This window comes from Sebastes fasciatus, chromosome 24 (genome assembly GCF_043250625.1).
Source record: "Sebastes fasciatus isolate fSebFas1 chromosome 24, fSebFas1.pri, whole genome shotgun sequence".
In the NCBI taxonomy this organism is placed as follows: domain Eukaryota; kingdom Metazoa; phylum Chordata; class Actinopteri; order Perciformes; family Sebastidae; genus Sebastes; species Sebastes fasciatus.
The window spans coordinates 10,565,040-10,592,689 of record NC_133818.1 but is presented as its reverse complement, the minus strand read 5'-3'; the positions used below and the strand labels follow the sequence as shown (position 1 = coordinate 10,592,689).

At 43.4% G+C, this 27,650-nt stretch overlaps 1 long non-coding RNA gene across 1 annotated transcript; it reads left to right on the top strand.

Moving 5' to 3' along the window:
- Positions 1-12,037: 12,037 nt before the first annotated feature.
- LOC141763153 (uncharacterized) lies at positions 12,038-13,715 on the top strand. Its single transcript, XR_012593033.1, has 3 exons — positions 12,038-12,177; positions 13,007-13,097; positions 13,352-13,715. It is a non-coding gene; the product is annotated as an uncharacterized LOC141763153 (long non-coding RNA).
- Positions 13,716-27,650: the final 13,935 nt, after the last annotated feature.

Below are 27,650 nucleotides of genomic sequence, written 5' to 3'. Positions count from 1 at the left end.
GAATATGGCACTAGAATCCCCAAAGGTAATGGATAAACAGTTGAAATAGTAAGGTAATAGTTAGCTTAAAGTATTGGGTAAATCGGCCCTACCCATTGGCACTTACATAAATGCACCTGTCAGTCATAACATGTGCAATATGTAGTCTTAAACTAAGTTCATGCAACTGGCCCCTGGTGTCACCCAAATTCCTTGCAATGCTCATACACACTCTAATATCTACTGCCATCTCCTTACACACCCTTTTCAGCGAGCTATGATATATGCCCTGATGTATTGACAGTGAAGTGGAAACTACAAAACCACAGCATATCTTTCGTCGCTTGCACATAGCAAAGACTCCAACGTGTTTATCTTAAATAAAGCTAAAAGAATTCAGTATCGTAAAAAGGCAACAAAAAAAAAAAAGATTTATATTTTTGTTTTACGACTTCAGCGACAGAGAAAGACGTGGTGGGAATACGACTGCCTGCCTGACTGTCAAAAAACATATATCTACATTATCATTTGGCATATTAAAGAGTTTTCTATTATTATTATTTCGTTTCTTGGGTTTTTATTCCCACTCGCTAATATGAGTGTGTGTTTCCACCTCGGATCCTGAGGCCAGACCTCCACTCCGAAACAGTGTGCAGCTGCACCGCAGGTAGCCCGGCAACATACATCACCTGACGAGCCATGTGACCAGTCAGCCCCACTGGTAAACACTGCAGACACACACACACACACACATAGAGAGATCACTCATCAGTCCTGTTATCAAAAGACAAGGTGGTCAATGGGGAAGTTTTGTTTAAAGTCCGGGGGGATTCACCCTGTTTTTCCGCCTGGTGTTATTATGGATGAAGAGTGCAGGTGTGTGATGATGTGTGTGCGCTTGACCATTGACCTCTGTCTGTCTTTGTGGATAGTACTCAGCAGACTGTTGGGTTGGAGGGCTGATGGATGGATGGATGGATGGATGGAGGGAGGCTGTTTTCTTGTTTTGCTAGTTTAATGAAGCACAGATGCACTTACACATTAAAAATAATTGATCAAATATACTGCTTCTAGTTAGGAATGAGAAAACTGCCTCTGGATATGACACATTACTTTTTTTTCTGGGCTCTTTTCTGCATACTGGAACAAAAACGTAATTAATACATTTAACGAGCTTTTTAAATTATAAATGTTTCGCTCCGCATGGCTTTACGTAAGTGTCCGATCTGTGCGGTGTACGTTAAGCAGAGGGAATATAAAGTTTGTCCTTGGTTTCCATGGGCGTGAGAGGTTGGATGTTGAGCGGCTGCTTTTCCCACACACGCACAATATCCTTAAAGTGGCACATATGGTGTGAGGGAGCAGAGGTGAAGGCCTCACAGTGCGACAGTGAAACCGCTTTAAAAGTAGTTCAGTGTGGCATAAGGGACGAAAAAGGAGATTTCACAGTTGACAATGAGAACAAAACAGCTGAAAATGTATTGAATAATTTAGAACAAGTAAACACACACTATGAAGTCATGCCCGTATCCGATTTCTGTAAAGAAAACACATCTTCTGTAGACGAGTGTGAACAATAGGAAGGGGCCAAGGGTTAATGAGTGTGCACACATTGTGACGTTCATCTCGTCGTCCTCTTCCCGTCAGCGGGCGCTAATGGAAGTCAACACACCCTCAAACGCTGCACATGCAAGCGCACGCAGGGTCACATCATCAATACATCCTCCTCTCAGAGGAAGAACCGTGACGGAATAACACAGGGGAGCGATCGGCGAGCTCTGCCCTGGAACGGATGGCCGTCCCTGGGCGACAGAAGCAGCGAGGGCCTGGGTTGAGGTCTGGAGGGTGTGGGGCGAGGAAGCGGAAAGCTTGGAAGGGAGGGTCCCCCCGCTGCCTTTTAGCTGCAGCCAGGGAGATCCTTCTGCGGTCACACACACACACACATATGGAAATATATTGTGCACATTGCTCCTCTCCCCCGGTGACAGGAGCAGCTTCCTCTTTCACACACACACCGGGCCAATATCAATACGCCCACATTGTGTTTGATCTGCGTCGGGTCCGTATTCACGGGAGCTTTGAAATCCTCCATCTTTCAGTTGGTTAGAAAACACTGCTGGACGTCACGCCTAATTAAACCTCATAAGAACGACTCCCTTAACTCCGGCGCTACAAGCTAATTTCTTATATTTCACTTTTACATTCAAACAAAAACACGAATAAATCGGGTTAACTTGGGGAAGTCGATGTTTTAGTCACAGGATTCCCATGCCATTCAACGTTAGTGTTTTTGAATGAATTAGCAGGGCTCATGCATGAGACATGAGGACGTTACGGCATTTAAAATGACCATTCATCAGTTAAAACCACCCAGAACGTCTCTCAAGCTGGCGTTTTACCTAATTACATGCTGTGTCAATAAATGCCACATTACACCTATATGACATTTAAAGGCATGTTTTGAGCTCGACAGTTCAAAATGTAGGTGTTTTTTTGGAATATCATTCCAAACCTTCCACCGGGTAGTTTCTTAGAAAAATACCACCATGTGGTTCTGGTTTTGCCTTCTGGGAAGTCGCTGAAAAATATGTTCACTGGTCCAGACTGTCTTGAATGCTAGAAGAATGTCTCTCTGCCTTTCAGATGGATGCCAGTGATGACGAAGACGACCGGGGAGGTGTCACTCATGGTTACGGTTTCACGGTTTAGCGATTGGTCACGGAGTTCGGTCATTGGAGCGGAGATGTAAGATGGTGTAACCGATGTGATTAGGAACAGGTGTGAAGGTGGAGAGGATTGGTTTTCAATACTGACAAGCACGCAACACACTGTACTGGTTATATAGAAACAGATGCAGATGTAAAAATTGTTTATTTCTTAAAGGAATATTCAACATGGTGGGGAAATGCGCTTCGTATTTGCTTTCTTGCTGAGAATTAGATGAGATCAGCCAGCAGCTGGTTGGTTTAGCTTAGCATAAAAACTGCGAATAAGCATATTTCCCAAAATGCCAAACTATTCCTTTAAGACTGTATCTGGCGCTTTCATGTACTGTATGGCCTATAGACTGTATGTGAGAAGTCGACGTAGTCACCGTGACGTCACCCATTGGTTTGTGGACTGCCGTTTTGAAGCCTTGAGTTCAGTAATTTGGCCATTGTCATCTTGGTTTTTGGCAGTTGCTATCTTGTTTTTTGTCTTTAGCCATCATGGTTTTTGGTATTTGCCATCTTGGTTTTTGGAACCAGAAGTGACACGAGAGAGGGGGTTAGTAAAACCGAACACTGAAAAGTGGTAGCGACCTGTCAATCACAAGGTAGCCATGCCCAGAATCATCTCCTGCTTTATGATCTATTTTCCTCTAAATGGGACCATAATTTACTAAATGAACATCATGCTGTATTGAATGAAAGACTTGAAACTGACGACTGAGACCATAAACTCATGTTTACAATGTTTACTGAGGTAATAAATCAAGTGAGAAGTAGACTCATTTTCTCATAGACTTCTATACAATCAGACTTCTTTTTGCAACCAGAGGAGTCGCCCCCTGCTGGCAGTTAGAAAGAATGCAAGTTGAAGTCACTTCCACATTGGCTTCACTTTCAGACCCGGAGGTAGCACATTGGTATGACTTTGAAACAGAAAATCTTTAAAATAATCAGCAGTTCTGCTAGTTCCTGCTCTGCTATTGCCTACTCTTAGGAAACAGGCAGAATACCATCATATTTACAGTACATATCATGTCCTGTGTAAATGTGAGTAGAGCGAGTTCATATCCAAACAGGATTTATAAAGCTGTACCACTAATAAGCCTCTCCCACCACGGCACCTGTTATCAATAAACGGAGGATTAAGAGGGGGTTCCTGCTTTGGAACGCCACCAAAGCTACTCTCACTTAAGAGGCCATGGTGGTCACTGGAATGCTTTTCATTCCCGTCCAGGGAGGGATAATGGTGAGACATACAGCGATATTTGATAGCGGTCTGTTCTCTCCTCTTTTTATCTCATCTTTCTTTCTCCATATCCTGTCCTTCTATCTACTCCTCTCTCTTCTCCTCTTCCCAAACCAGACACCCCATCTGTGGAGGAGGGACAAAACGTTTTCCAGATGACATTCAGCTGGCAGCTTGTCTGTCCTCTCATCTCTCTCACTCGTCTCGCCATGTCAGGAAACAAAGGAAGAGGTCTATCTTTATCCGTCCTCAACTTTTTTGTGTCTTTCTTTCTTTCCGTCTGCCTGTCAGAAAACACACTGCTCTCATTATTCACGTTGCCTCTTTTTTCGTTTCATTCATCCATCATTTCTTCCCGCTGTCACACATCTCCTGTCTGTTTTTCACTGACTTGACCCACATTTAAAAAGCATGGGATGGCATGTTGTTGAGCGTTACGTGAAAACAAGTCAGTCAGAATTGAGCTGAGAGGGAAACACAGCTGGAGCATGTTACAATAGTTGATTTAGAATGCTTTTTCTGACTGATAGCCGACCCTCGTTAACCGATCATTAACCTTTAACCGACAAGATTAGGGAATAAATACTACAACTCCTCAAGACATAGCAAAGTTCCCGTGTCTTGCTTGCTATCTGCTGATTGAAGTGAGAGACAATTTTGGCTCAGGCTCACTTAAAGGCATAGTTTGGGTGTTTTGAAGCCAATTTATCCAATTATTTGTGTGAGTTTAGCTCAAATTTATATGACCAAAAAATTAAGGGTGGGGTCTTTAAAATTATATATATTGCAAATTTAAAATAACTACTGATGCAAACCATTGGATTATACATCTACACTAAGGTATGGTACTAAAGTTGCTTTAAATTCCATCATTTTGCTCTACAGAAAAATGTACCAAATGTTTCCTGTCCATTAAAAAAGACCCAGCTGTGCATCGGTAGACTCCAGCCAGTGTGGTTTTGTCTGGCAGGTTGTTTTCATAGAAATTTGAATGGGGTGATGAGGTCTCTGGGAGGAGGCCTTTAAAAGCAGCAACCATTTTGTAATCACATTTAATAGGGAGGGGGGGAGTCTGACATGGGCAGAGAAAGTCCAGCCATGTTGCTCTTTAATGGGGAGCACTGGGAGAGTTCATTGTCTCCCATCGAGATAGGATCTGTGAGAACCTCCCTGCGACGTTAGCCGGCTGGTTGGAGAGATAACCCTTCACACTGACCCCGAAGTGATCTTCAACATCTCCCACACACTAACTGTGTTACTGCAGATACAGTGTGGATGAGGATCTACTTACAGTTTTAAAGGTCCTAAAAAACTATTTTCTCAATGAGCTTCTCACTACGAGCAATCTTGTTGTAAATGCACAAAAACATTCCTGCCAAAGTTAGAAAATGTGTTGATTTTATCACCAGAGAAATTTCTATTTGTGCTGTTTTTGCATCACTGAGACTCTGTTGGATAAACATGACATCATGTAGGTCTACCTTTGACATTTGACAATGTCAAAAACCGTGATGTTTATTTTTACTAAACCTAACCCAGTAGTTTTGTTGCTGCAAATAAAGGCATCGACCAGGATTAGAAAACCTCCGACACCACCGACTGCATCAAAATTGTAGGACTCCAGCAATTCAAACTACACAGCGAGCGTGTGCGTGCGTTTGCGTGAGCGCGTGTGTGTAATCTTTAATCCATGCAGACAGACAGCCACGAGCCTCTCATCTGATTCAGCTTGACTTCGTGACTCCCCCCTTCGCCATTGTTACCCTATTTATGTCTCTCTCCAATTAGACATCTGGAGACGATCTGCGTGTTTGTGTGAGTGTGTGTGTGTGTTTCTCAAAAATGCTGACGGTGGAGTTTTCCGGGGGTTGAAAAGCGGGCGAGGGAACGACAGAGCTCTCCAGCTTCAGCGGTTGTACGATGAGTCAGGTTGGTCGCGTTTGAAGAGAGCGATGAAAGATGGTTAGATGACTTGGATAGTTAGTGGTCAAAGGTGATTTACGCTGCTTTTTTCCCCCTCGTAACAGCTTCTCTCCTTTTTGATGTGCAATTTCCAGTCGACAGCACACTTGCTTAATCACACACATGTGAATTATTCTTCATAGCATTAGCGTGTGGCAATGTCAGCCGAGGGTGCCAAATCGTTGGGGTTGTGTAAGCGCTGCTGCAGCGGCGGCCGAGGTCCAGAGGACGAGGTCAGCGGCCGCAGCTGTTCGCAGGATGTCCTCATCCTGGAAGCAACCATGACTTCACCGCTGGTTCCGCCTCGCTTCAAGAATGAACTTTGCACTCTGCAGTTTTAACACTCCTCAGAGATCTGCTGAAATGTTGTCCCGTGTTAGGTTATCTTCTCCTAGAGGGTGCCTTTTTGAATGCATTTCTTTGGCTTGGCATGGCATGGCTTGGATATAAATTGTGTCGACGACTTGGAGCGCTTGCCTCGCTCTGCCAGATGGGTGGTTCCATTCCTCCACAACTGACTTCAAAATATTATTGAATTCCTCTTCCAGCAGTAGCCAAATGGCGCTCTGCTCTGAATACCTCTCACAAAATCCATTTTAACCGCCAATGCATCTCTTAAATATCCCATATCCTCTCCTGTGTGCAGCATAGCATGGAGGATACATCCCAACATAACCTCTCCTTTCCTCCCCTCCCTTCCCTTCCCTTCCTCCACCCTGGTGATACAGTCCAGAGGCTGCGCTCTGTTTTTCCTCACCTCCCTTTAATGGCTTCTGATGCTCCCCAGCTTCCAGGATCGTGTTCCCACCCCGCTAATACCCCCCGGACGAATGGCAGAATTAGCCAAACACACACCCGTTTGGATGCCGTCTCGGACTGCCACGCCAAACACGCTGGATTTTCCCTTGTGTCACCACATCAGCCTTGAAATTTGGTATATATTTTTTGAAAAAAATATCACAGTGTCAACCCTTGACTCTGACTCTGTTAAGTGGGAACTCCTCTTGAAAGACTGTTATTGGACGTGCAGGTCAAAAAGTTGATTTTGTCCCATGTGGCGGAGCTCTGTGAGGGTTGTATTTACTCAAGCATTTTAAGGGCTAAAACATGACACAGACAAAAACATGTGGGCAACTTGATAATACATCGAAGACTATAGGTCCTTCTGGCCAAGTTGTTTGTGGCCAGCTTGCGGTGAGTGTTGTGTGCCTCTGCGCTGATGTCGCGCCGCGGTCACTCGCAGGCTCTGCTGCATGTGTAGACGAGCGTGCCAGATCAGCGTCTGTTGGCCTGAGCCTCTTTACAGATCCTCTTTAGCGGAGAGGAAGAAAAAAAAAAGAGCACTTCCTGTTGTTGTGTGTCTGGGTCTCACGGTCAATGACCTCGGGGTCAAAGGTCGAGTTCCGTCTGGCTTCAGTCACAGTACAGTAGGCTGCAAACAAGTGCTTGAACCAAAGGGAGCTCTCTTTGTTGCATCCATCAACACGCTCTTAAGTGCGTTGTCTGACGGAGATTGATGACAGGAAGTCGGGGAACAACGTCGGCGAACTGTGTCACCCGGTGCACTCCGGCACACTGACACACTGACACACTCACACGCAGAAAAACCCACAAACACGCTGGTCACAGATAAATCATTGTGAGCGGCCTAGAAGTGCAGCAGCAGCGAGCTTTTGGAGAAGTAGGTCAGTGCCCAGGGGCCGTGTCCAGCTTTGCCAACATAGCGCCACAATTAACAGAAGAGCCTGAAGCATCCGATTTGATAAATCTGGACACATGGGTGCGTTTAAAGGGAGATTACAGCTTAAAACGGTGTTGAAAACAGCCTCAAACTCCCACGTTATGGGGCCCATCAGGAAAGTAAATACAGAAATTAACTCAAATAAAGTGTCACTTCTGATTATTCTAAAGCCATATGCCTGTAGCGGCACTTCTAATCGAAACGGCGTGAAAACACACCTGTCTTCAGTCAAATGGGTTTATTGAATATCTGCTGTCAGCTGTTATGACTTTCAGCTTTACTCAGTGTCGTCCTTTGACCTTGTTGTGCTGAGTAACTGATCTCCGGATGAAAGCACGGCACTGCTTTGTGTCAAAGAGAAGGAGCTGCGGGAGCACAAAAGCGTACCCCGACATGTAATCACTATCTCATTACATACAGTACAAACCAAACATCGTGGTTCATGTCAGCAAGACATTTAACATCAACAATGCCACCGGCTGTGTGTGCATGCGCAGGTCAAGCAGACATGTCTTTATCAGCTCTCTGTTATGCGTCAGCTGAGGGTCTCGTACACTCTGTCAGAACGCATTTGTGGATGTAGCCGTGACAAAGTTTGATGCATAGCAGCAGCACTGCAACTCTACGACCAAGAGGAACTTCATGTTAAATTCTGCAAAAAATAAAGGGAAGACGCTAGAACATCTGTAATTGGTATTACTACTTACTATTAATGAATTATTAAATTATGTGGCTGTTGTTTTTGATGAGTAAAATAAGGAATTTATCAACAAAAATGGCCCATAATGATGAGATACGATCTATATACCTATAATTTACACTGAAGGCTTTATAAAGTGTGTTTTAGGATGCTACTCTACAAGTGAATGTGAGGACACGGACATGAGATATTTGCACCTGAATGAGCTCAAAACAAAAACACCACTGGTTTGCGAATGAAGTCACATGTATACATTCACATATAAATAAATCATACATACAGTATTATGTATGGATATTTTTCCAGGAAGGCTGAAAAAGCAGCATGTGTTTAGAGTGTCTGGTGTACAGTTAAGTTCAACAACACACACACACACACACACACACACACACACACTGCTGGTGGAAAAACTGAGAATTCACCACACGCTGTTGAATCCAAACTATTTAAATGCCAGGAGGAAAAACAAAAAAAGAGATGTTATGAAATCGGTCATCCATCATGGGAGTCAAATCCATGGTGTGTGGATGCCCTGAAGCGATAGGCTGTGAACCGGAGTTAAAAGCAGCAAGAGTCCATATCACTTCTGCTCAGGATCCTGACTCTCCATGGGAGTCAGGTAGAGTTTATCTAAGGATTACAGTATCTGCCAGAGTGTAAACTATTGCTCAAAATCATGATCCAAATCCCCTTTTTAATGATTTACCGTCTCCTTTTCTTCCTTAATCTTTGCCTGTCTGCCCATCTTTCTCTCCTCTTCCTCTCCCCCTTTAGTTCATGCTTTTTGCTCTTACTTTCCTCTCCTCCGCTTTCACAGAGATCGAATGTTCAAAGGTTGGAATGTGACGAGCAAAGAGGGCAAAGCTGCCCACGCCCTGCGTTGTGTGCGCTCACACTCTTTTCCCAAACTCTCCTCCTCCTTACTTTCCCCTTCCCTCTCTCTCTCTCTCTCCCTCTATACCTTCTCCTCCATCCTTTTCTGACCTGCACTTTTCCAAAATCATATTTCGGTCAATTTCCCCGTGCAGCAGGAAATCTAATCAAGCAGGGAGTGTCCTAACAGATTGTTGAGGTTGAGAGGTTAGTCGAGGCTGGCGCTGGTAAAACTTCACAAGACTGAATGTGTTTAGGAGGTGTGGATGCGTTTACACTGGACAGACGCGCAGAGACCACAATTTATATTTCCCAGCAACGTCCTCCTGCTCCACAGTTGGCTACTGGGGCATATGGGAGTTAAAGGAGCATTATGTTGATTTCTCGTTTTACAGTTTGGGTCATATTTTCGTTATTTTCGCCAACTAATCTTTTATTGCTGAGGTTTGGGTACAATGTGAGTCACCAATTTGTTAACAAAATTCAATATTTGGAAGAGAAAAGAAAGGCCAGTGTTAAAATTGTTACCCAGTTTGTTGGCTAAAAACCTCCTTTAAATTTTGCAACCCCAATTCCCTGGATTTCTATCTAATGAGCCATTATAAACCAACATTTTGAATTTTAAAATTCTTGGTTTCCCTCTAAATAAGAGGTTTGGATCGAGGTTTCCTAACTTTTGGGACAGGAGTCTGCCAAGGGGTTGGAGAAAAACAAAAGTTTTTCGAACACTAAGCTTCTCCTAAGTTTTTTTCTTGTGAAATACTGGATAATCTTTTACCTCTATATTTGCACTCTTCCAATATTGCATTGCAACGGCTGCACAGCAATTCCCCCTCAGGATGAATAATGTTTCATCTCATCTTATCTTAAATATCGGAGTTCCTTTTTAACAAGTCACAAGGTTTAGATAATCTTGCTAAACTCAAAGTGTATTTGCAATCTGTATGATCACCTTGTGTCCTGTTGCGCTCTAGCTCTATACTGATGAACGCTTGAGATCAGGTTTCTCAGAATTTAGTTGGCGAGCACCTTGTTATTACAGCCAATAGATAAAAAAAAACTATGAAAATAAGACCAGGAATTTAGCTGCCTTGCTCACCTGCACCTCAATAGTAGATGATGAAAGATAACAGATATCAGTCATGACCATGTCTAATGCATGTGTATATTTAGAAAAGGTCTCCATCTGTGTCCTTCTTGTTTTTCTAATGTGGTGTTTTTAGTCTCTATCCTCCTCCTCCTTCCCATTCAGGCCCTGACAGAGATTCCTCTCCGTCTGTCAGCAAAGCCCCATTAATGGTTACGACTTACGACTCCTACACACACACACACACAGACAGAAACTCCTCTGTCAGCACCTTTGATTAAGATTTTAAATTCCTAGAAGTACATACAACACAAACATGAAACTCAGTGGATCTTTCCTGATAAACAAGCCGCAAAGTGAACGTGAAACATGGCTACATCCTGGTTAAAATGATGTCAGTTTCTACCGCTTATTCACTCGTGACCTACGTTCAGTCTGATCCGTCCGGCCGGTCGCAACCAAAACAAAAAACGCTGAGCCAGACAGTCAGTCAGTGAGGTCAGTTCACACAGTGTGAAAGGTTGCAGCCAGAAACTGTATATCTCCCCGAAGCGGTAGTCACTACGTGAGGTGGGTCCGACATTTGCGTTGAGTGATGGAAAATATGGGGAGAGTAATAAGAGAGGAAGACAGGAAGAGAAAAAGATACGCACACGTGTGACCTCTTTTCATTGGCCCTACTCTCGGGCCTCTAAACTGTTCTGCAGACATCAGAGATAGACAAAGGAAAAGACAAAAACAGACAGATGGAGAGAGGAAAAGGTAGACTGGAGGGATTGATTACAATTCAGAAAAGAAATTGTGTCATTACTGAGAATCATGGGAGAGCATAAATACATAATCTAAGCCCGAGGGCCGGAAAAATGAAGATTCAATATTTTCTGGCTCTAAAAACACACGTCGGTAGCATTAAAGATTCAGTTGCGTACAGCTGACCTCAACATAAACACAAATACATGTGGATGATGGCGCAAGCTGAACGGAGAGGGGGGGCAATCGTACTCGGGCACCTTGGCGGAGGTCTGCGCTCTCCGAGTGCCATTCTAGTTAATATTATATCCCATTTCTGCCAATAGATCCCACTAAATGCTACACACTTTGCCTTTGAAATTAATTAATTTTAATGACGAAAAAAATATTCATTTAAGGAACATTTACTATTTTTTTTCCAGAGCTTTCAACCGCATCTCACGTTCTTCCTCGGTGGATGGATTTGCTTAGTCGTCGTGGCGATAGCTCAGTTGTCATCACGTTCCAGACGTAGGTCAACATGATGGCAACTGAAGATAAAAAGGATCCAAACAGCTGCAGTCTTGTCTAGTTATCAGTACTTTTCCATTTGGACACACAACCAGGTATTTTAGGTGCTCAACGCTGCTCTGACTCACAGCACCAGCAACCTTTCCACTTACAGGTGGCCTCGCTGACCTTCTCCCTGATGAGAAAACCAACATGAATATGCACCAAAAAAAGTACCTCACAGGTTTACAGACACATCTACACACAGACATAAAGTTTATATACCGTGGCCATGGCTGGCACCAGATGATGTCAGTGTGTGTGTGTGTGTGTGTTGGGGGAAACACCAGACTAATCCTGTGGGACGAGCTGTCTGTCTGAATGTGAAACATGAGTGATGTCAGGCTACTGCTGTATTCCCAGTAAAGGCTGGGAAAAGTGTGTGTGCCAAGTACAAAAAATGTGTGTTTTCTTGTCTGTGTGTGTGTTCAGGGTGGTGTGGGATTTGAGAATAGCTCTCATCGGTACGTCTGCTGGCGGGCTGCAGGGAATGGCTTCTCACAGTCGTGGGAGTCTAAAGACACAGCAAAGGTTCAGACTGAGTACTCGCTGACAGTGCTTTTGCTCCAGTGTGTGTAGGTGTGTCTCTGACGGCCTTTATCTCGAAGCTTCCAAACGGCAGTCCACAAACAAAAGGGGGACTTGCCGGTGCTCACTTCTTCTATACAGTCTATGATCTGAACATAGACATAGCTGGTGGTGCATCAGAGTGCATGGTTCACGACCTGCGTCCCACATATTGTTAGCTTTAGGCTAAGAAATCGATTTTAAAAACATAATTGTCTGAGTTATGTTTCATATAAAACATATTTGCTAATGCAGGTTAGTAGTATATGAATGAGACTTTAAGGGGACAGGGGTTTTTATGTACACATTGTATTTTGTTCCTAATTGTTGGATGTGATTACTCTCACAGCTTCCTCTGGCGTCTCTCTAGTCTGGAAACTCTTGATTGTCTGATTGACAGCCGCAGTATTAATCAGCAGAAGGATATTATTCTACAGTTTTAAGTGACTTCAATTAAACTTCTTACGTTCCTCGCCCAGCGTGATGGACTCCTTGTAGGCCAGGAGGTGAGCTCAGAGCTAACTGCAGTGTTAGTTGGAGGAGTTTGGGGGATTCCATGGGAGTAGCTGGCTTTATATCCTTCCTATTGCAGCTGCTCGCTTACTTAACCGGCCTCCCGGTGGACGTGCAAACCTAGAAGTCCTGGTTTCTCCCAGCTCTTTGGCTAACTTAACCACAACTCTTCGTACAGTATCTCCTTCGTATTTGTCTGTAACTTTATAAAAGTTTTTACTCTCAGCAGCACTAACTTGTCAAATAAAAGCCAAGTAAATACAAATTAATTTCTCTCTGTGTCTCTCTCTCTTTCTGTCATCGCATTCTTTTCCTGTCTTTATTTCAGTCTCCATTGCTTCCGACATATCTCGGCTCCAAACCACAAAGCCATATGTCTATTCTGTTGGGTTCTGAGCTGCAAATCCCCAACGATGTGGGTGAGTTGAGATTCCAACTTTCCCAGAGCTCACTGAACTGTAGGTTTTTTCCCTTTGCTGGCAGCAGCCAAAAGCTTATTGTTCTACATACAACATACGCACACATTGTTTATTTTGTATGTCTAGAATGGAGTCGAAGTTGTGACATGGTTTTTTAGCTGTAATCTTTTAAACATATGACTATAAACTGAACTCAAATTGGCAATGTTAACGGTGCATGGATTGAATTTCTCTGTGCACCTCCGTTAAGATAGCCAGGACAGGAGCGGGGGTCTGTGTCCGAGGCAGAGAGCCAGCAGCTGGATAAATAGCACATAACAGCCGTGGTCTGTGGAGCGAGAGTAGGAGTGATCCTGAGTCTGATTGATGGCTCCCCTGCTAGCGGATCCCTTAATCAGCACGCGGCTGAGTCACTCGCCTGCGTAGGACTGACTGTCAGTGTCTTCATTAGCTGCACCCACACAGCCCCAAAAAAAAAATGCAACCTGCACTTGTTTGAGTAAGTAACTCAAACTTGATGTGCACATGGAGTTTCCTGGCAGACTAATGTTTTAGATTGGTTTGGAAGTGACATACATTGCTGTTGCTGTTACGCTATTCTTGTCAATGGTTGGAAGTGGCGCCGTATGGAAAAAAATGTCTAAATAAAGTTGGAGGAACTGTGTTTCAAGCATCACTTTATTACTTTTAGGGTGCCAACATTTCGTCTGTTTTAATCAAACTCTGGAGCGGTTCCTTTGGGCAGTTGTGAACGCAGTAATCGTACTCTGGTGAGGACCGAAATAACCGGTCCTCGGACTGTTTCCAAAGATAACCCTAATGCGGGACGACTGCCATGAGAACATTATCCGACCCAAATGCAGGAAGTGAATCCCAACGCAGAGGATTATGGGCTGCCTACGCAGGCGTCTGTTCAGACGGACACAGGTAGGACTGACTTTGCTTGACATCTGGGCCGAAGAAAACATACACAACATGCTAAATAAAGTCTACAAAAATGGTTTATAAAGTCATTCGAGATAAACTGGAGGAGAAGGAATTTGTACGTACAGTATGCCGAGTAGGGGTGTAACGATTCATCTACTACATCGATAGGTAGTCAGCAAGTTGTCCTTTACGGACGTATATCGATATAAACTCGATTTGAAACGCAAAAAGCAGACTGGTTAGGGGGATGAGAGACAGGTGTGCTGGTAGATGATGATCAAGCGGACTCTGAGGGCTCACCTGGGGCCCACAATTTATTTCTGCCCTGGGGCCCCCTAGCAGGATCAACTATTTATGATTATAGCATATTTACATTTTGCAGTGTAGATATCCAAAATGTCAATCCTGTGAAAAGCTCTACCCCGGGGGATTTTATTTAATGTGCAAGTCCGCAGGAAAACGATGGTTGAAGTTCATCAGGATAATTCCGTTTCAATTCCACTGACACTAATAAACGTAACCTGGGACACAGATGGCATCTTCAAACTGTGCCAGACCTCATTCTAAACTACACAAATCTCCACATTAAAAAAAAAATTGGCTTTACGTGAATCGCCCCACTGTTAACCATTTTCACTTTTTCCTCCCAGAAACCAGCTCGTCCTTTGCCCTCCCTGAAACGTTGGGAAATATTTCCAAAAGGGTGTAAATTCACTCATGATTGCCTAACTTTCCACGGCCTGCCCTAAACTATTTGTTTGAGCAGATGTCCTTAAAAAAAAAGGAGTCAAAATGAATGAAAGTATCTCATTCTTTGATCTTCATTTGTAGTCGGTTTTCAATGGGCTTTTTATAGACACCAGTGTTTACTTTTATTTTAAAAGCCTCACTCGTTTCTCCTATATACAAGGCAGACATCCTACTGAGGTGTGAAAGCTCCGGCCTCCTTTCTTTACTGGCGAGACAGAATCCTTGAATCATCAGCAAAGTATACATGGCGGCAATTTGCTGCAGACCACCAACATGAAGAGCTCAACTGAAATTTGGCTCGCAGTGCTGCCTCATCTGATGAGGATTTTCTGAATCCTCCGGCTGCTGAAGAACAAAAAGATCCTCCGGAAAAAGCCAGCAGCTTCCATATTTGACAGTTAGCAACCGCTGTATTTGCATGTGTGTGTTAAAAATGTGGTCGACACTTGCATTACACAACCTTTACACTGCTCTCTGTCACACATATGCTGAAGGCGCCACCGGCACCCACACACGCTAATGTGCTGTTTCCATTCTCTCACCCTGGTATTACTGGGAGTTAGCGGGGAAGCAGGACCTCGAAAGTAGCAAGGTAGGCACTACACGTTGTGGCAAGAAATCCCATTAAACATGCACTTTAGTAACTTCATACATTGTTGAACTAATCTCTAGATATTTCCTTATTGCACTCAGGTGCCTGCGTGTACATTACACACTTCCATGCAGTGTAGTATTTAGTAGGCATGTAGAGATTTCCTGACATTTAAGGGCTGGGGGGAGTTTGCAGCCTCTGCCCACTGAGTCTCTGGTGCCCATGACCCTCTTAAGCCACATCCTGTGAGACAGGACGTCCACTCTCTGACAGGAAATGACCCTGATTGATTGTTCCCTGTTAACAGAGAGCGGCGCGGTCGGAGGTTGGAGGAAGAGGCGGGTGAAAACGAGGCAATTTGCACAAAGGGTGTTAGTGTGCGAGGTGCGCGTTGTGCATTACTCACAGGAATGTGTGCGTTGGAATCAATGGGAATGCATACTGGAACGATGCATCCGTGTGCTTTTCTACTGTTTTCTTGTCCCATTTGTTTCGTGAGCAGAATAGATCAAAACAACTTAAATGTCAATGATTGCCCCTAAACTGTGAAGCTTAAAAGATTCCTGGATTCCTTCCTGGATTCTGCAGCCCCGCGTTTCCATTGACTTTGCATGCACTCGTCTGAAATTAGCTTTGCGTTCAGTCTGAAGACAGTAGGCTATAGATCTTTAACACGTCGTGCAGTTGTTAATAAATGTAGATATATCAACTCAAAGGGATCCAGCACAGTTTTATAGCATTGTACTTGCCCGTATAATATTCCTGGGATTTACATATTCTCCAAAAATTGTCTCCAGTGGGCAACTCTGGGGTCTGAAAAGTGAAGCCAATGCGGAAGTGGCGTAAACATGCATTCTTTCTAACAGCCAGCAGGGGGCGACTCCTCTGGTTGCAAAAAGAAGTCTGATTGTATAGAAGTCTATGAGAAAATGAGTCTACTTCTCACTTGATTTATTACCTCAGTAAACATTGTAAACATGAGTTTATGGTCTCAATCGCTAGTTTCAAGTCTTCTTCAATACAGCATGATGTTCATTTAGTAAATTATGGTCCCATTTAGAGTCAAATAGACCATAAAGCAGGGGGTGCTGTAAGGCGTGGCTACCTTGTGATTGACAGGTCGCTACCACGGCGACGAGTTGTCCATGTTTTCGCCTTACAACTTTAACATGAACTGACGCTTTGATCGCCTAAAAATGTCTTATTCAGCGTTCAGTTGTACTTAGCTCCACCCTCTCGTATTCACTTCTGGTTGCATAAAATAAGATGGCAACGTCCAAAAACCAAGATGGCAAAATCCAAAAACCAACATAGCGTCGGACAAAAACCACCTATTTATTTAGCTTTGGCAGTCTCATAGTGCTCGTTCTCTTTTTGATGGTCCAGTTGGATTCGTGGCGGTTGCAATGGAATTCAATTGTAAGCTCTCCTGCAGCGTAATCCACCTCTCCATTGTTCATCCATATGCTAACATGTCATATATTCGTACTGTCTTTAAACAGTTCTGCAACTGTCACCAGTTCTCAGATTAAAACAGGGGCTTCTGTTTTGTCCCAAAATTTTTTTCCACTTTCCCTTGCTGGGCCCGGAAGTATCCAGAACCACTCTGAGAAAAATTATACTACAGCAAAGTAATGATTGAAGTTCACAAGTGTGAGCGCATGTGTGCGTGTATGAGTGTGTGTAATCTAATCTGGTCTAATGGACAGCCTCCCACAGGACAAAGCCAAAACCAGCAGGTGCGTAAAACAGAAATGTTTATCCCGTTAGACCCTGACGGCTGAGCGACTCTGAATGCACAGAGGAAGCAATTAATGATAAAAAAAAAAGTAGGAAGATCTTGTTACACTACTTCATTGTTCCCTCTGAGCTTTCCAAGTGCTTTTTTTTCTGCCACTAGATGCAAAAGATTTCACTTTACTTCTTGATCTTCTTTTTTATACTGTTAAAGGGAGAAACTGATTGTTGGTTGGTTTCAACATCTGGGCTAAATACACACTTCAACACTCGATAAAACTGAGGTCGAGCTCAGCTTAAGCCAAGGAAAATGTTGACTTAACCCCAGCCTTCACGCCGCATGGTGTCTGAGCTTGACATTAACCCCGACATTGACATTTGACCTTTGATCTTTACTGTCGGGCTGGAGCCGGACCGGGTGGCATCCTGGTCGCGTGACGTGAGTTGCTTTTTCAAAGTCGTTTGTTGACGGGGATGGGTGTCATTAACGGCGGGAAGCCGATAGGAACAAAGCAGAGCGATTGGACACGGTCTGCTGTCTCCCGTCATAAAGAAATACCTCAGCGAGGCCTCTTTAAAGGGACAGTTCATCAAAATCTGATGCACATTGTGTCCACGTAATAAATTAACTTCAGCACATTAACATAATAATAGAGTGTGTGTGAATTGTATGCATGAGTTGTATGTGAATCAGACATCTAGTGGGTGAAGAATATCGACCTTGCTTTTGCATATCTCCCGGGACGCCCACACGCTGTGGACGCAGCATTAATCTTGTGGCCCACACATGTGTATGAAGTTTGTCCCGCCGCCGCTGTAAGAGCACTAACTGCAGGATGATCTCACTCCCGGTGCACGGCTTTGAAACACCCAGCTTAAAAGCCGGCGCTTAAATCCCAAGGTGATGTGGAAAACCCCAAGGTGTCAGGGCCTTTAAGGTTTCACTTTATGTCCTGACACCAATTAAATGGGCACGAACTGAAATGTCAACAGAAAGAGCTTCATTCAGGATTAACTTCAGGTTGTTGTGAAATGTAAAAGTTAGCATGGACTCACATGCAGTTTTCATCTTTCCTAACCTTTCATCCATTCTTCTTTTCTTTTTCTGGGCTTCTATAACTGTTTATGAGGCATGGAGTTAGTAATAACCCAAATCAAACTCAATTCTATGCTGGTTCTGCTTGATGTACAATCGATTGTGATAGAAGTCTCAGAATTTATCTTTGCTGCATACCACAGACGAACAAAATATCACTTAGAAAAAAACATGTTTCTCTTCTTTCCTGTTTTATTGCACTTTCTAAGTACTCTCAAAGTGGAAGGCTGTGTTTTGAGAGATTCGCTCGTGTTTTTCCGTCTACATTTTCCTTTCTAGGAACTATGGGACAATACCTTCTGGGCATCTGCCAAACTGGAGGAGTGCTGATAGCCCGTGATGTATAACAAAAATAGAGCCATTACTCAACGTCCCAACTTGCTGAAAACAGATCCACATATTTCTAATGAAAACCTAAATCTTTCCCAGGGGGCTTCTGCGTAAAGAATACTCCACCAACCCCCCTTCAACTACATATGATGTATGAATGATAGCAGAGGAAGCAAAACACAAACCATGTGCGGTACATAGCTTGGTCCACATGAGGTCGAAGGTCACTGTACAGCTTAATAAAAGACAGACTGGCTCTACAGTCAATTAATCAGCGATACTATTCAAGCTAAACGGTTGTTATCTGCACTGAATGAGCCACCTAACGACCACAAGACAGGAGAACAGGGTTTATTTTCCTCACACCAAAATACTGTCCTGTAGGTCTCACTGGTAATAAACTGCTGAAGAAATAAACAGTCACTGTAGGGACTTTTAAAGGGCTTGGCACCATCAAATTCAAGATGTGTTAGTAATCCGTATCCACCAACACACACAGTCCACAAGACACCATATAACACACCACCAGCCCCTGAAACCAAACACATGAGGCGAAAAGATCTTCATTATCCTGTAGTTAGCAAATGTAAGCATGCGAACACACAAAACTAAGGCGGCTAACATGGCAACTCACTAAACATCAGCATGTGAGCATTGTCATTTAGTTCAGTACAGGCTGTCAGAGCCGCTAGTCTTGGTTAAATGATTTTCCTTCCATCTTTGTGTCATAAATTGTGTCCATAATCCTTCATTTTTGTAGTCCATATGCCATAACACTACAATACCCTTGAGTATGATCATGTGTAAGAGATAGACAGATGTTTTGCATTGGGGCTCGAAACAGGAATGTACAGTATACTGTAAAGTGTTCTTTCATTCTCTTTGCATTGAATGCCTTAATTTTGAATTTCTTACAGATTTCCCAAGGCATTGTCTACCAAAAAAATGTTTTTATCCATTTGTAGGTGCAGGATAACCAAAAATGTTGAAGCAGAACCTACATCTGGCTGAAGCGTATTTTCAAGTCTTGGTTTCAGGACAGTTCAGGAAGTCTTATCCAAAAGAACCTCACCAATTCAAAGTGAGTATCTTTCTCCCCAGCTCCTCTCTTAGCTCCATTACACATAAACTGACGCCGAGAGACCCTCACCTGCAGCACAGTCTCAGAGCATTTCTGAGGTTTATTTCTGACATCCACTGGACATTCCCTGGCAGAGAGAAGCTGGCTCATCTGTGGGGAAATTACACCCAGCGGTTTGTTGTGTTAATAGATCTTGTAGCCCAGTTTCTCGGGGGCGCAAACTGTGTGGTCCGACGTTTCAGCTCCTCCTGTCAGGCGTGGGCTGTGGCGTTATTTGTTAACTTTTCTAACCCCTTTGCTCTCATGTTTCCTAGAGGAATGCGGCGGGTTCCCTGTGATTTTTCATCTAACAGTGACTTTTAACCGCGATTATTACCACTGATGAGCAATATTCCCTGAATGACGATGCAAGTTGTGAAAGAAAAACTATTTTTAAGTGTAATTACTGCAATTAATGACGTCAGCCCCCTCTCATGTTCTGTGAGAACAGCCATGTTGGAACTTACTTGACAGAATTTGATACGTAAAAATTACCCGCAATCTACCGCTGCTAACGAATGAATGCACCAGAGTAATGTCAGAGGTGCTGATGTTACCAGTCTAGGGCTCAGAGACATTAAGTAGATCATCGTTGCTTAATTAAGCAAATCTAATTTTCCTATCGTAATGTTTCAAGATTGTACAAACTCTATCCTACTAGGTATTTATGTCCCCTTGATTACAGATCTAATTATAACTAGAAGTGCACTCAGAGAGTGAAGACCTCCACCAAGGCAGGTTTCATGTACGTCGCTGCCCAAGCATCACTGTGCCCAACTACAGCCTCACAAAAGGCGTTAGCAGGGCTGTAGACTCGAGCGTATAAATGTAAATGAGCGTATCGTCTGCGTGTGAATTTTGCAGCTTTAAATGTGTTGCTTGGGAGATTTCATTCTTTTTCAAATTTTCATCATGCGAGCTGTTGAAGACAGAAAGAATGACCGAAAGCAAGCAGGCTGTTTGAACTTGGGGCAGAGGCCGTGTGAGCGTGTTTACTCTCATTCTGTGTTTTTTCCCCCCCATTTTCAGTCCAGGAAACAAGGCTTGTTAACCTATTTGTAGGTCTCACCTCCTGCCACCTCAGAGGCATCACACATACGTACATTTAAGTTCTAGTCAAGAGCTTTGAATGCAAGTTTTAAGATAACAGATAACTCATCTTTGCAGCTTTTTTACTTCAGTAGTACAGTCCTTCGTTGGGTTTCTGTAGCATAAAGGTGGCTCTGTAAGTCAGGGTTGTTTTTAAGCCACTGCACTATGGCACTGGTGACACGTTTAACCCCAGAGGACTCTGGAATAAACATCTCTTTTCATGCTGACATGTCAACCGTAACTGCAAAGGCTTTTTTTAGCAAATGACTTTCCTTCACGAGGGCCAAAAGCAGAGTGTAAACACGCTGTTTGCATATTTTATAGCCGAATCACTGCGGTGAAGTTTCTGCACCTTGAGATCTATGAAGTTCATTATTGGTATTTGTGGTCTTGTAAGTTTAACGAAGGTGTGATTCTCCGTGTTTAATACTCTGTGGACGTGACCCACCCGTGTGAATGAGCTGCGTAAAAGTGCTGCGTAAAAAATCCAAAGATTCCGGCGTCCGCGCCAGCAGCTACGATAAACGTATCTTTGAGGTGTTTCCATTTGGCCCTCTGGTGTGACAATTTAATATGTGTGTGATTGTTTGACGGGGGGGTGGGAGGGGTCGCACGGAAGTACCAGGAGGAGCAATTAGCCTTTTATGAGAGGAACTGAATTTCCAGTCGCCACGTTATTATCGTAGAACGTTTCATGGGAGCAGACTCTCAGAGGACTGGAGGGACACCAGCAGAGAACAGGAGAGAGAGAGACAGGAAGAGCTCTCTTATGATTTAATGCCCCCCTGTAAATAATGGGAATAAGTAGCCTGTTTACAGGGTCCAGGTTGGCCTCGGAGCGGCTGCAAAACCTTTCCACGGTGAGAAAACAGTCTGCTTGTAAACTGCAGCATCATTAACAAGCTAGCCAACATGGACAGCATTGTTGTCTGTTGGGTCGAGGGTATTTCTATCCTGGCAAAGTTTTCAGGCCTGCAAATACACTTGCAAACCTGTACCGAGGTGTTTCCCTGCCTATTGCTCAATGCATGCTGGGATCCAATTAGTAACGGAACTGGATAAATGAGGTATGGGTGGAAAGTTTTTACCGATGGTGATAATACTTCCAGGAATAAATGACTACTCTGTTAATCACAGATACCGGCAAGGGGAGGAGTGCCTTCGTGAGAACATAGTGTTCTCCACAATGAGACCAAACTCTCAATAAAAGTATAAAAACCATATAAATGTAACACTTTCGAAGACGTAATCATGTAATTGTTTGATTATTGAACGATAAAGGCAACAACAGCATCTACCAACAAGTCCTCATGCCTAAATAGGTTGTTTGTAGTTCCCTTCCAAAAGTGACCCATATGGCTTTTGAGCATGAAAGTTCATTCTTGACCTTGGGAACGATACATTTAACAACTTAGTCTAAGTTCAAATGCCACTACTAGCTTTAAGAGCTCTCAACTGCCATCTCCACACAGCGAAAGGAGCTGGCTATGGCTAAGGCTAAGTCACCAAGTTTAGACTTTGGTGATAGAGCTGATAATAAATGGTCGTATGTAAGCCCTGTTTCAGTTCAAGGAACGTCTTTGGCGTCAGATGTGAATGTTAAGGTCAAGGGGCAAGATGGCCATGGTTGAAAAACACGACAATGAACACTTGCCCTCTTTACAACTGGCTTTAAAATTAATTTTGGGTGACCGGATTGCAATTGAATAGTGCTTGTACACCTGAAGGTAAAGGTGTAAATGCACCAAAAAATGCATTGAGGGCGGATTGTGATCCGATCAGCCAAACCACTTCCAGAGGTGGTCAGGGACGCATTGTGACCACATTGGACACAAGTGCGTGTGACTGTTCCAAACCAGCAAGGAAGCAGCAATTAGAGAGCTACGCCACTAGCAAGAAAGCTTGTCGAAATGGATATCAAGACACTCGTGGATGGAGTCAAGACGAGTACCAAGTGTCTGCTTTCAATTTGGTTCCGACGAAAGTAGACAAGCGAAACTCGGCAATTCATATCGCAACCGAGCCATTTATGAAGCGACGGCTGAACAAATGGTGGAGAACAGCTACAACCGGTCCTGGCTGCGATGTCAACGAACAATGAAACACGTGAAACTGGCATAGAGGAAAGCCAAGGACAACAACAGTGATCAGCGATTGTAGGACTTCGAAATTTGACGAGACCTGTCAAAAATGTGTTTGTACATGCACTGAACCACTCTATTAGAAACCACCTGTATGCAGCATGTGTTGCATGAAACATTTAAACACATAAAGCATCACATGAACCACGTTCAAACGCGGTCTTGTTTTTTCTCTTCTGTCCCTCACAAAGCCAAACACTGATCTGAGGCCAGTTAACGGGAGCTGATGCTCAGATCTGTGTCTGTCATCAGTGGGAGACATCTGCTGAGCGCGCAGAAACGCAGCAGCGGGAGCAGAGTTCAGTGTTACAGCAGGAGGAAGCTTTCCCCCCTCGCCGCACCCGGAGCTTTCAGCCGACTCAGGCCTTTACCGCGGGCTTGTGTTTTCTCGATTATGATCTTAAGCTGCGTTCATAAACATACCTCCCCAAAGTGTTTTCCCTCCTGCGCCTGGTACCGCTTTCATCTTCGTTTGATCTGCTTTCTTCTCTTTTTTTACCCCTCTTTCTCTGCTCAACTCCGGGGCGGCACATATTAATCACCCTCAGAGGATTACAAGCATAAAGCTGGGAGATATTTGTTGCTTAACTTTGTCTTAAATGTTCATGAAGATGGAAGTACAGGTGTTAGAAGCATCTTGCTTTCAATGAAATGTTTGCTTGTGACTCTAAGAAATTATCAGTACTTTGAATCTTAAAGAGGACCTATTATGCTTTTTCCCTGTCCTTTAGCGTGTTATATAGTTTTTTGTGCATGTAAAAGGTCTGCAAAGTTACAAAAGTCAAAGTCCAAGCCAAAGGGAGTTTCTCTCCCCCACAGAAACACACGCTTGAAGTCCCGCTTTCTTCCGTAAAGTGGTGATGTCACCAAGTAACACATTTGCATAACACCTGCCGAGTGGCTAGTCTGGCAGGTTTTTTGAACATTAAAGCATCTAAAACATGTTCTAGTAGAAACCCAATATAGAGTTATGAATCTGAAAAAAAGCACAATAGATCCTCTTTAAAATAACAAGTGTGGAAATAAATATTGTTTATATACTATATATTTATTTAAATAAATAGCAGGGGACCTAATATTATTCCTTGTGGGACACCTTTCAGAGCCATTGGCCATTTAAAACTATTAACACAATCTTTCCTTGACCTAAACCAAGTGCTACCAGTGCTGGAAAAAGTTTCATAATGCTGTAATCACAGCAAGCAGATGTTGATTTACAAAGTCAGAGATTTAGGCGGAAAACGAATGAGTGTCAGAGGACATTTTACTGACACATTCAGGACTACTTTCCAGATGTGTTAGCTAAAAACATTTCCTCATTATGTTAAAGGGCGAGTCCATCTGCGTTCATTTCTGTTTTTCAAATGGAAACGCCCACTCAACCGTCAACTCAAACAGCAAAAAGCAGTGACGTAGGTCACCAAAGTCAGCTAATAATGAAGCTTATCAATAAGATTATGAATCACGTGAACGCTAGCACTAGCTGAGTCAAAGTTGACTATGCTAAGTTTGAATTTAAGATATTTTCACAGCTTTACCTTGCCATCAGACAGCATTTTCCGATGGGAAGCCGTATTGTCACTGTCTTCAAAGCCACCAGACTACATTCACAAAAACAGTAATTTTACCTCGCAGAACACAGGAGTTGCTGGTCTACTGCTGCATCGATCCGTTAGTTTGTTTGTGTTATTGTGTGACTTACTGTATTAGATGTTAATACACTGACTATAAAGATGTATATATACTGTACATGTAGCAGCGTCATCATGCAGAAACCTACGTCAGGTCACGTGGGAAAACGTTTATTTGAAGGGCTTGGGGAAAATAGCATTTTGATGCTAAAACATACGTACTTTTTATTTGAATATTCAGATTTGAAATCAAAAGGAACTGGGAAGCTACAGAATGATATAAAAATGTCCAAAAAAACAAAAATAATGGGCCTGCTCTTTAATAGAAAACATAATCAGGCTGTTGCAAATTAGTTGTGTATAATATCTGGGAGCCAGGTTTGGCTGGCTGTACGCATCAAAACAGGGAAAGCAGCTTATTTATCAAAATATTGTGGTATCAAAATGCCTGGGCAGATTTCTTCACGGTCTACCGTGTAACTGGAACATGCTGTAGTTGTTGCAAACATATTACATTTATTATAAACTGTTGTGGTCTGTGTCCTATTTCCAGCTGGAAACACCATTTTTGGAATAGGGAAATGAAACTCGGGTTAAATTCAGTTCAAACCGAACTGCTGCTTTTATTAATTCACCATGAGGCGTATTCATAAGTTAGAGCGAAACCAGAGGGTTAACTGGCTACTACTTGTTTCTCAATGAACCAATTCATGAACCTGAATCAGAACAACTTAATGTAACTTTGGCTCCCATGACAGTTATTTGCTTTACTGTTTCAAAATCAACATTACTTTCTATGCCGAGCTCCGCTGCAGAAGGAGGTTGATTCTCCAGAGTAGTAAAGTGTAAAATGTGAGTGAACTCACAAGGAGAGTAAAGAGAGGAGGGTTAGATGATGTCATTTCCTCGCCAGAGTGAAAACATGTCACATTCAACTTGCAGCTGTACAGAAGAGGGACTATTTACAGTAAACCGAAGCTTTAACAAAACGTACCGTAGCTGCTAACTCCCAGAACCGTCTTTGTGTGTCTCCACCACATATTGAATAGTTTCTCTGAACCGTGACCTTCCTATCCTCCCGCGTGTACATCTATGCCGCGTTCGCTACCGCCGTGACCTCAAATTACGACCACACTCAAGATTCATGCTCCGTGTTTATTTTTTGTTGAAGTGCCGCCATAACCAAAGTAAACAGCACACTGTGTCCTCTGTGAGCTCCCAGGCTGCGGACCGGCGGGCCTCGGCCTCTTGGGGGTAACGCTCTCCGCCGCTTTCCCCCGTCTTAACACGCCGGAGTCCAGCTATGTTTCGCCCCCAGGCCGAGACGCGAAGAAGCTTTTCGGGAAACCCAGACCCGGAGCGGACCACCGCAGGGCTGTGAACCGAGGCCAAGGCCAGATCCCAGGCTGCCAGATGTGGGGGTGTGGATCGGCGGCCGTGGTCATGCCTGTGGCTGGCTGCACTAGCTGACCCGGGCCTGTGCGTGTATATACCTATAATGACAGTTTTCTTGTATTGTGTTGAGAGAGAGGAGGCAGCTGCTGATTAATGTGTTTTCTAAAGGTGCAGTGTGACACAATATGGCAGATGAGAACATGTTTTTAGAGCGTATGGACGAGCATGTACATTAAGTGTATATGTGCGTACAAAGTGCGCTGTAAGTCTAGCAGTTCCCCCTCGGACTGCCAGACGGTGTTGTTGCAGCTGCGAGCTGCCCTCCTCCTCCTCTTCCTCCCCTGACTCACACTTCAGGTGCTTTCCAGCTTCTTCTCTACTTCCTCCTCCCATCCTCCTTCTTCTCCTTTTTCTTTATTTAGTTGTCTCAAGACTGTCCTCCTGTTTTACCCACATTCTTTGAATTCATGCCCACCAGAGAATGACTGACAAACCCACTTGGCTAGACAGGCTACTGACTCCCTCATTAACCCCCCGCTCCCATTGGTCGTTGCCCCGACAACGGTCAGATTGAGTGGGCTTTACCTACTTCCTGCGCGCTAAGCCAAACAGTAATTTGAGGGTGTGTTTTGTAGGTATGACCTTGAGTACAGGCATGGGTGTGTGTGTGAGTGCTAGTCCCATTTGTCTCTAAGGTATGTTTTCTGTGAATAAGCTGGCCATCTTTTAGCCATTACACGCCGTCTCAACATAAATTACATTTTGTTCTATCTGCGGATATACGGAAAGCTGCACAGTTTTAACCAAATAAAACATTCCCGCGTACTGGAATGCCGTTTTCTCTGGAATATATACAGTGAATTATGCTTTGTTTTTGTTTCTTTGAATGCAAAATGGAAGAAAAGTAGACCTGATAAGCACTTCTTATGGAAAACCATTGTCATTTTCTTAATATAACCCCTTATTTAACCCCTAATTAACCAGGAATGTTGACAAAGTGGATGCCTTTGAGAGAAAAGCGCTGATATCAAAGCCAAATTTCTTTCAGCCAAAAGGCCAAAACCTCTACTTGGAAGCTTTTCAACTGAGGATTGAACTTTCGATAAAAACATGAACTCACTGGGATTAACCTCGAGCCTTGTTTCCATCAGGAACGGTCGAGATAAGAACACAGAGCCTGATGGAGAGAGTGCATATGAAAAAATGAGTTTTATGTTGTTCCCAAGAAGGTTTTGAAGTGCTCCATAAAATAGTAGCTGGTCTGGTTATATCTCTTTTAGCTGCCAGGATAGCATCAAACCCCTTATGGTACTTTGGGGTTTTGGGTAGGTTTTCCTGAGGTCTGTTTTGGATCAGGTCCAAAAGTTTGGGCATTTAAAGACTTCTATCGTGTAGCTGAGATACAGCAGATAATTAAGGGGAAAATGAAACAAGAGATGCTCAGAGTTAAACACCCCCCAGCCCAGTATTTTCTGACGTCACCACCCTAAAAGAAATTACAAATCCTCAAACAAAATCCTCGATTTGAATATAGTGATTCAGTGTTTTAAATGAGTTCGTCTTTTTTTAATAAATCAACTTTCTTAAATGAACATAACTCATCAGTGGGTGAGCAAACAAACGTGAAAATTTTTGTTTTTGAAAGGCTAAACGCCAACAAATATGCATTGAAGCAGAATATTTCATTAGATTAAAACAATTTGTGAATTTTTCAAATGACTGCTATCTTTTTTCAAAACATT